Genomic DNA, 10,898 nt, shown 5'->3' on the forward strand with positions numbered 1-10,898 from the left:
TGAAATATTACTGCATTTGAAATATATCTTTGGAGAAGTGAAAGAGTCTACGTTTCCTGAAATTCATTTTCTGGTGTTCACACTGCAAGTCCCCACTTGTCCAGAGTCACATTAACTCCACTGGTTCCTGGATTTCTTTCTTTGAGTAAGTTCTTTGTATCTCCGAGGATTGCTTCTGTGATCTATAAATTCTCCACGTGGGTGGGTCTTTCCCCCACCGCCAGTGCCGCAGCATGCAGGGTTACCTTTCCTCTGCTCTCACCCTGCTCTGGACAGCTCAGACGACCACAAAGCACAAGTAAGCAAATGGAAGGGTGGTGGTGAATGATGGATCCATCAGGAAAATGGGTTGAGGTGTTTATGACCTTCGGGGAGCCTTTCTCTATAAAGCTATCTCTCTAGAGATAACTTAATCTCAAGGTCACAATGTGTTTCTTGAAGTCTATCTGTCAACAAGTACCTCCATCCCAGACATTTACATGGCATCTAGGAACTTAGTCCCTCATACTGAAAGCAGAATGTCCCATCACCATGGCCAAAGGCTGGAAGGGAATAGTAAGAACATACTTTCTTCAGAGAGCTCCCAATTCTGAAGTCCTCTTAAAACCTCATCCTTGGAATGGCTTGTTCTCTCTCTGTAGTCTATTAAAACATGTACAGAAGAGTTATTCCCCAAATGGCTGGAGAAGTCATAAAGACCACAAAATATAAAACCTCACAAATAGTTCATCCGCATAGGGGGGCTACTTTAACTGATAGGTTTGTGGATGTGGAACTTTGGTTGGAAAACTAACTAGATAATCATAACAGTGCTTTTATGATGAGAGGTACCATCAATTGTTCATCAGAGAAAGAGAATGAATATTCCCAGTGATTATTTATCCATTTAAATACTGAACAGATGACTACATTTTAATATTCTCCTCAAAAAAACTTGACTCAAAAAAGGAATATATTTTAAGTTTTCTCCCCAAACTGGAAGTATCTCTGGGTATTCTTTTCTCTTATCCTCTTCCCTTCCCTTCCCTTCCCTTCCCTTCCCTTCTCTTCCCTTCTCTTTCCTTTCCTTCTCTTTCCTCTTTCCTTTCTTTAAGCCCAGGGAAAACAGCCCTGCTGCCTTCCCAAAACAAAGAATGTGCACAGATCAATAAATTCTCCTTGGCCCCAGGAAAGAAAATGACAGACCTCCTCCAAAGAGGCTGCTCACAGAAACAGCAAAAATGGTGGCCATGAATCGTGCCCTCCCACCTCCTACTCCAGGTGATTATAGCAGCTCTCCTGCTCACACTTTGAAGGCTGCCTGTCTTAAGAGACTCTGGAAGCTGATTAACACGTATCCATCTTTCCGAGAACCAATGTAGTTTTTCAGTTCAGCATCTACAATCCTCTGTTCTACCATCTGAGCTATGGAAGTACCCACATTCAGTTCAGCATGTAATGGAGCGACTGAGACAGGGTCGGGGAAACTTGTATATTGTTTCAGCTGGGGGAGGAGACATTTCCCCCTTATTTGGAGAGGCGGAAGGGAAGGTTGGATCAGATCTCAGGCAAGCTGTGCTGATATGTCCTACTGTTTCTTCTTTGGCTGGAAACGGAAGATCTCAAAGTTTGAAGAATGGAGCAATGGCAACTCCTCCGGGGACTCTTTCTTTAAACAGATTCTGTTGACTGTGTGCTGACCTTGGGCAGGAGGGAGGCTTGCTGGGTAAAAGGCCTTGCCTACCTAAGTTTGATTCCTGGACCTCCAGAGATGTGGAGAAAGAACTGACCTCAGAGATGTCCTCTGACCTTCACGCTGCTGTGGCACACCTGCCCTCACAAACACACAGGAGAGAGAGACGGAGAGGGAGACAGAGACAGACAGAGAGGGCACGCGCTGTCTAGCATACAATGAGGATCCCTTCCTTACTGAAAGTGCTAGGTCTCACAAGCGCTCCTAGTTTGGGAAGGTTTTAGATTCTGCGGTGTCTGAATGTACAACATGAGATAACTTAGAAGTGGGAGTTGAATCTATGCATAACATTTTCATGTTTCATACATGGCTAACCCACAAATCCTGAAGGCAATTTGATACAAAATGTTTACCACACCTGCATGTGATTCCCATATCACAAGAACTTTCCACTTGTGACATCATGTTCAAACTCAAAAACATTCACATTTTGGAATATTTCAGATTTGGGGTTTAGAGAGTAGGGACATCAGCCCTGTGGGCTGTGAAAGCAGAGCTGCTTGCAGGTGGTGAGTCCTCCAGGGAGGGCTGCTGCGGTCCAGGCCTCCTGTGGATCACATGCTACACTCTGCATGTAAGCGTGTGAGCCTCCAGGGAGCACCCAGAAGTTCACTTCAGTCTCAGTAACAGTTCCTCAAAGTGTTCATCCAATGGAATAGGGTGATGTAGAACGGTGTGACTTTCAGTGTGGCTGGGGTTGGGGTCAAGCTAGCAGGGGTTAAGAGCCCCATTCTCTCACACCTGTAGACCAGCAGCAGCATGGAAGCTGACTGCTATCCAAACTACCCAGCTATCCTTGTGCCAAGTGACTGCAGACTTCCCTGCACCCTGGGAAGTCTTCCCTTTTCATCGTTACTTTCCTCTGTAAGCATTTTAAAACCACAGTGAAACTTTTACTATCTTCCAGTAACTCACCAAAAAATTGGGGTTAAAATGGGATCTCAGCCCCAGAAACCTAAGGAAGCAGGTCCTTGGGACAGAAGGCTCATGCCAGAAGTACTGCCTCCAATTTTGTGTGAGCGACTCCTGAAGGACTCTTCTGAGTAATTGCCCCTTTATGACTCTGGGCCTGCTCGCTCGGCACTTAGAAGAATAGCTTTAGAATGTTGTCATCTTAATAAAAACTTCTCTCTAACATACTGCCATCTGGTTACACATGGAAAAGAGGTGGCCAGCCAGCGCACAGTGGAAAGATTCTCTGAGTGCCAGAGCAGAGAAAAGTGACACCCCACTGTAGCCCGGGCTGCTGTTGTTCCACACTCAGGCAGTGAGGATTCTCAAGTCTGAATTCTAATAATAAACCCAAAGTTTTATCTTCTGTGAAAGGAATGTCCTGAGCCTGCGGACAGGTGGGGAAACAGATTTGGAATGAGCCAGCGGGGGTGTGGGGGGCATGGGGGCGGGACACACTTCTGAGAGTCATGGCACTCAGCAGCTGTGGTTCCAAACAGACATAGAGAACATACGTGGGACTCACTAGACACTAGCTAATGTTCAGCACAGGGAAAAACTCCCACAAACTCAGAATGGCATCTCAAGGATGTGTTTCAGCCGTAAGTGGTACCTGGCCCACCCTGGAGCAGACGAGGTTCATCACTCAGTCATCACTCAGGCCAGGAAGCAGGTCTGGCTGCCACACAAGCTTGTGCTGGGGGTGGGGTTTCAGAGACCCAGCAGGCGTAGCTCCTGAGGTAACCAAGGGCAACTCTTCTTTCTTGTCATTATGTTGAAAATATACTCATGCAGACTATCACACACACTCTTTAATTTTACTTTGTAGTGAATGATGAGTAGTTGGACAGACACAAATTCTGTTACATTTCATGAACCTTCAGTGCTAGCTTAGTTCTGTCTGCAGAATTGCTTAATGACTCTTGCTTTCATATAACTCATAGGAGCATATACATGTATACATATATATGTATGCATACATACACATATAATAATTAATATGTGAAGATCATTAATAGATCTATTACAACATAACTTTATGATTATAACAAATTGGCGATTTGGGTTTGTTCTTAAACATTTCAAGACTTATTCTTTTTTTCTTTTTGTTTTTTCATTTTGTTTTGTTGTTGTTTTGTTTTTTGAGACAGGGTTTCTCTAAGAGCTCTTACTGTCCCAGAACTCACTTTGTAGACCAGGTTGGCCTCCAGCTCATGGAGATCCACCTGCCTCTGCCTCCCAAGTCCTGGGATGAAAGGTGTGTGACGCCACTGCCCAGCTCAAGGCTACTTCTTGTGTCTATAAGCAGAAATCCAAAGAGCAGACAGAGACGTGCCTTTTATCTCATACCTGGAAATACTGGTCTGTAAGTATGAACAAGGCCCAATACAAGCTGAAGATTACAAAGTTATATTCTTGAGGGGGTGAGGTTCCATGGAAGATCCAGGTTGACAGCCATCCAATTCCCTTTTGGAAATTGAATCACACATGGCTTCTTCCCGATCAAGCTCATTGAATTATCATTAACGCTTGCTGTCAATTCTATCCATCTGAGATGTTGCTGGGCCAAAATGTTTTCTCTTGGGACAGCAGACAGAAGAGCTTTAACCCACACACTGATTTTCAAAGGATTTCACTATCCCAACCTGAACAGTGAATAGCACAAATCATTAAACAGTGAATAGTCAGGGCTCTAGGCAGCAAAGACAAATGTATGAATTACCTCATTTCATCTTAGGAATGTCTCATCTGCTTTGCAAGATGAATAGCACCTGCCCCTTCAGACGTGTGAGCACAAAGTAGGAGACCAAATGCCAGCTCCTCGCTGCACATCATGACACTCAACTGAGTAATACGTATTCCTGTGCGGGGACCAGGGTTCCTAGCAGCGACTTGGGATGCTGCAAACATTTCTCAGACAGCTGTGTTGATAACAATGTTTGAAGCAAGTAAACACAAGCCCTGAGCTGTGTATGGTCCACCTGAGTACTCTTAGCATCGGCTTGGCAAACAAGGACCCTCTTTCCAATCTACCTTCAAAGGCTGCAGGGAAGTGTGAGGGCCCTAGTGTGTTCACACACAGCGCTGGCCTTGGAACTGTTTGTTATTCTGCTGTGTAACCAAGCAGCAGGGCTGATTAGCCCCTGACCTTTGGCAGAGGGCTGAACCTGGGACACCAGAGACAGATGCTCAGAGTTCTCGCAACTGATTTCTGCCAACAGCTCCATCATCTTTAGAAACAGTAAGGGGCTTTTTGTCATTGGAAAGGGAAGGTTTATTCAGCTGCCTGAAACTCAACAGATAGCTTGATGGTGGACAAGGCTGGTAAATCCAGCCAGAGATTGGCACCTGGGTCAATGTGCCTGTACGGTTTTATGTTCACATTCACTGTCTTGGTGGGAAAAGACAGGAAACCTTTGAAAACGTGCTGTTTCTCCACAACTGCTATCTTATCACCTAAGAGTTTAAATTATATTGATAAGCCAATTCAGCATCTCTTTGTATCTCTAATTCATATACGTATAGGCTGCAGAACATGAGGCAGAAAACACTGCTTCCCGATGAATCTGAGACTTCCAGACTTACACTGAGAAAACAGCTGAATGCCCTCCTTTCCCAGAAGGCTGCCTCTGTGCTTCTCGTGTTTTCATTGAGGAGACTTCAGTTAGCTGGCCAGCAAATGGTTCAGAAGCAGTAGGCCATCAGAAGACACCAGCATTCTCAGCTCAGTCTCAGTGAAGAGAGCTCTCCTTGTATGTACCAAATCTTAAGAACTTTTATACTGCTGGATCCTTGCTTAGGATGTGACTGACAGGATCATCGCCCCTGATTCCCAGGATGAGGACTAGATGCTTAGCTAGTGTGGTGGTTGAAAGAAAATAGCCCCCCAAAGGGCATGGCGCTATTAGGAAGTACGGCCTTGTTGGAGGAAGTGTGTCACTGTGGGGGTGGGTCTTGAGGTTTCTTTTGCTCAAGCTTCCCTCCGTGTGACTGCCAGTCAGCTTCCTGTTGCCTGCAAGGTGTACCACACTCAGCTCCAGCATCACATCTTCACAGCGATAATTTAAAAAAACCCTAACCAAGACAGTGAGTGAGGCAAGAAGCCCAGTCCAGCACATGGCCCAGGTCTTGGTGCTTCTAACTGCACCTTGACCTCAACACACATTTGAAACAAAGGCACCAGTGTCCAGTTCATCAGCTGCTTCACAGAAACAGACCAACAAAACTGGATCCTTACACCTGGACTAAGCTTCTTTGAACATGGTAGCCAATGATATCAACATGAATGAATCTGGTGCCTTCAATCCTATCACTAAATTAAGTCAGGTGAAACATGAGGTACAGTAAAATAAGGCATGGGAAATTATGAATGCCAATCCTGGCGTTTTATGTCATCATTCCCTAAGCTTTGAGAAAGGCCTGCTAAGATTGGGCAGATCTAAAACTAGAAGAAGCAACTGTCTGCTTCCGACTGTTTAAAATGAACTTACGCTGTCATAGCTGTTCACACTCCGTGCTAGTCACACTCGCTTTAAGCTCACAGAGCTATTTATGACTTATTTTTACTCCATGACTTCCATACCTCTATGCAGACTAGGGAGACTCAAAAAGTACTCGTCAAATCCATTCTCCTGTAGCACATTGCACTTAAGAAAGAGAAATACCAGAAACTTCTAAGTGGGAATTGAGGACCTGTGAAGCTGAATAGCAACAACTGAACAGAGGGTGCTGACAGTTCCAGGCCCATCTCTACAATCCCTTTGGGGCTGGTGAGAAGGCTCAGCAGGCAAAGGTGCTTTCTGTTGAGCCTAAATTGCTCTGAAGTGTAAGCTAAACATTGGGGACACCATGAATGAGGGAAACCTGCTTTCAATTAGAGATCTCTTTAGAGTCAAAGGTATTAACTAGAGAGTACCCTTGACTTCATGTGAGCTGGCATCGAAGCCGACCATTGCTGTAGCACAAACTTTACTCCCTCCCTTCTCTGTCTCCACAGGCATTTTTCTCCTATGTGAAACCTAGGTCTTGATAAGCCCATGTTGACAAAAACTTAACTGTGACAAAAAGAGGGGCAGCTATTGGCAACAGTATGTTCATAGTTGTTAGTGTTGCATGCTGACTATCATATGTAAATAGTATCATTGTCAAATACTTGCAAATAGCTAAATGTGAGAAACTGTAAGTAATAAAGCCAGACTCCAAATTCCCTGGTGGCCCCCTGGCCTCCCAGAAGCTTAAGAATTTGCTCTGTGTTTTAAAGGGGTTGTTAGATTTTGAGAGGGTGTTAGGGAATAGTCTGCAGCTGGAGGAGGACTTTGAGGAAGTGCAACGACTCCCGGCATCATCTCTATTAGAGAGGCCTTGAAAGAGTATGGAAGCTTTATTTTCATTAATTAAAAAAAGACTTTAATAACCACCTTAAATGCCATACAATGGAATCTAGGAATTGCTTTTGTAGTTAACCTACTTTCCTTACAAGATACAGGCTACCAGCACTTCATAAGCTTTCTGAATAAAAAGAGAAGAGGGTGTTGCCCGTGATATGACTGCAGCCATCCTGGAAGGAATGAAGACATTCTAAAGAGATACTGTATCCCTCCCTTTGGCTACCAGATGTTTGAAACAGTGGACTCAAAGAAAATTTAATTTCCCCAGGAATCCCACACTGGGAGAAAGAAAGGACTGACCTGGTACACAGCAGAGGAGAAGCTTGTCACTCTGAACGAGATTTCTCACAGTTCTCACAATCTGAAGGAAAGAAGAGCCAGCCATGGGTCCATGATGTCATGATGTGCAGGACCACACCTTGAAGAGCTCAGGATGCTGGACCAGTCACCAGAGCCACCTCTACTCACTGTGTCTAAGTTCATCCTCTTTGTTGTCTTGTGCCCTAAAAGAATAAGGAAGAAGCAGAGTGGCCATTTTTTGTTAAGGACAAGTAAAAATGGACAACTGAGATCCTTGGGCTTCAGACTGAAAAGAATTTCATGAGGAGATACTACGAATCATTGGTGGAGTTCATTAAAAGACATTTTAGACATAGTATTTAACCACAGGGGCTAAGAGAAACAAACATTCAGGAAGAAAGTAAGAGAAACCGATAGCATGGGTGTGGGCTTCTGGAAGAAGAGTCCCACGTCATTGTCTTTACAGCCATCATATACAGGACTTTAATGATTTTTAAAGTCACTGCCCTCAAAAGAAGGTTAAGGAACTTAAATAAGATCAGTGGGTGGTTTTTCTTATGTTAACTCTGCAGTAAAATGAACACTCTCTTTTCATTGACTGGGATTCTTTTCAGTAGTGCTCAGAGGCCTGGTGTGTTCAAGTGGAGAGATGGAGACAATTTTGGGATTTACAATGTGGGGTAAGAACCATGCAAATGAAGCCATGAGTGCCTGAGCATTCTAGAGCTTGTACCAGATGGACAAGGGACAGCAGCTATTCCAGAGCCATCTGAAACAGTGCTGTGAGAGAGCCCACAGAACTGGCAACAATAGCAGAGGAAGTCACTGTGCCAGGCAAAGGCAAGCAGAGGGGCATCTTGGGGACAGACACCCAGTATGCCTGCTCCTCTGGCCTCCCAAGGGTGTATCCTGAAGAGACTGAATTGTTTCCCCTGAAATCTGTGTGCTGAAGCCTTACACTGCAGGGTCTTAGAATGTGACTGTGTTTGGAGATGGGGCCGTTAAGGAAGAGAAACTGAGGTGATTTTGGGGAGCTCTAGCTAGCCTTACGTGACTGCTATGAGAGGTTCTGGAAAGCAGGAATGTGTACATAAAGACCACATGTGGATGGCTGACCAGGAAGGAGCCACAGGGTCGGCTTCAGAAACAAACCACAATTCAACAAAAACATGTGGCCGACACAGCTGAAATCCAGACATGCAGTCTTCAGTGTTGTGAGATAGACGTTTTATGTTGCTTAAGTGTTAGCCTGGTGTGCTTTGTTGTAGATATAGCAAATGAATACATTTCCCACTGAAGAACCTTAGGTACAGTCAAAGAGAAGTGATTTCATTTTCAAGTGATGAATGAGACTGGTGGGTGAGAATCTAGAGCAAGTGAGAGTCTGTTCTCAGAGTACCAAAAAAATGGCCCCTCAGCAAATCTGCAGGGGGGGGGATCACTTTCTAGAGGTTTATTTACCCTTTCATATATTTATACATTTCTCATCAGGGAAATGAAAGAAGTAGGTTGTCCTGTCATATCTCGCTAACTCTTGTCCATCTGGTACAAGCTCTAGAATGCTCAGGCACTCATGGCTGCATTTGCACGGTCTTTACCCCACATTGTAAATCCCAACATTGCCTCCATCTCTCCACTTGAACACACCAGGCCTCTGAGCACTACTGAAAAGAATTCCACTCAATGAAAAGAGAGTGTGCATTTTACTGCAGAGTTAACATAAGAAAAACCACACACGGCATCCTTCAGATATCATGCCATACGGCTCTGATCCTTGACAGTCACTAAAATTAAAAATAATTTAAATTGTGCGTGTGTGAGTGTGTGTATGTGTGTGTGTGTGTGTGTCTGTCTGTCTGTCTGTCTGTTCTCTCATACACATCCTAGGGGAAGGCTGTTTGGGCAAGACTCTTCCTATTGTAAGCTCTTCAGCTCTGCTGACTTAGATGTATTAATAGCGCATTGTATTAACATTTTACTTAAGGGTGGGTGGGGATGGTTGCTAATGTTTTCGGCAAGCTGCCTGTCACAAGATATTTATAACCCCAGGACTATTCTCTTTCTATTTGTGTGGTTCCCAAGTTTACCATGTTTCTCTAATGTAAAGCGTGAGTTTCCTCAGCAACTCTGTCTGCTATCCACGGATTCTGTGTTGAGAGTACACCCAGCACAGTGACTTCTGCATAGGAAAACTAGGGAAGTAGTTATCTGGACTACAGCTATGAGTGCATGCCCCATCCTCCTATGAGGTCCTCCCACTGCCTACAGTGGGGAGCACCACTGAGGGTGCACACTCACTGCACAATTATGATCGCAATGTCTGCTCTGTATAAGCAAGTTCATTTTGTCTCAAAAGAGAAACTTTCATTTGATGAGCTTTGCTGCTACACTTTTTTATATATGTTTTTATTTAACTTTTTACAAATGTCACTTTCAGTTCCCTCTCCCTCCCCTTCTTTCCCACCCCACAATCCTCCCAACCCTTCACCCCCACTCCATCCTCCCTCTGCTCCCCAGGGAGGGCAAAGGCCTCCATGAGGGAATTTCAGAGTCTGTCACATCATCCCTTGGAAGGGCCCAGGTTCTTCCCCATGTGTCCAGGCTGAGAGAGCATCCCTCCACATGGTATGGGTTCCCAGAGTCCTTCTGTATGCCAGGAACAAATACTGCTCCCCTCTCCAATGACCCACAGATTGCCAAGGCCTCCTCTCTGTCACCCAGGTTCGGTGGGAAGGTGTCTGGATCAGACCCATGCTGGCCCCTCAGTCTTCAGTCTGGGGTCCATGTGTTCCCCCTTTTTTAGGTCAGCTGCCTCTGTGGGTTTCACCAGCCCGATCTTGATTCCTTTGGTCGGCTGCTACACTTTTATCTGTTGTATGTGTGTGCATGTGGGAGTGTGTGTGTCAAGGCACTGAGGAACTGGTGTTTTACTTCCGCCGTGTGGGTCCTGGGGATTGAAGCAGATCACCAGACTTAGTGGCATGTGCCCTTCCCTGCTAAGCCATCCCACCAGCCCCAGGCTTTCTCTTCATTCTTGTACTCTCTCAGCTAAGCTATTTTGACCACCCACTAATGGTTTATTTTTATATCCTGAAATAAACATGCCTTGGATCTCCCAAGAAATGCCTCAGAAGTTGGAACATATATCATCCCCCTTCTTTCTGTTCAGGGAGAGAAGATCTTGTCCAAGCATGCTTGAGAAGATTCTCTGGGTAAGGAGGACAGAGACATGGTCATGTTGGAGCTATGCAGCATCTGCTGTGTAGAGCAATCCTACAGACATGCCTCAGCATGGGGCTGTGGCCTAAGTCGAATACATAGTCACCACCAAACATAGCAAGGCTTGGCCTAACCCGCCTTGAACAAGCTCAGTGTATTACTTCTTTTCTTGTCATGGCAGTGAAGTACCTGGCGAAAGCAGCTACAGGAGAGAAAGGTCTATGCTGGCTCTCGATCACTCTGAATCCTTAGTTGGCAGAGAGAGAGATGTATGTTGGTGATCCACTCACTCCTCCTTTTTGTTCTGT

Source organism: Mesocricetus auratus, unplaced genomic scaffold (genome assembly GCF_017639785.1).
Source record: "Mesocricetus auratus isolate SY011 unplaced genomic scaffold, BCM_Maur_2.0 Super-Scaffold_100011, whole genome shotgun sequence".
NCBI classification, from domain to species: domain Eukaryota; kingdom Metazoa; phylum Chordata; class Mammalia; order Rodentia; family Cricetidae; genus Mesocricetus; species Mesocricetus auratus.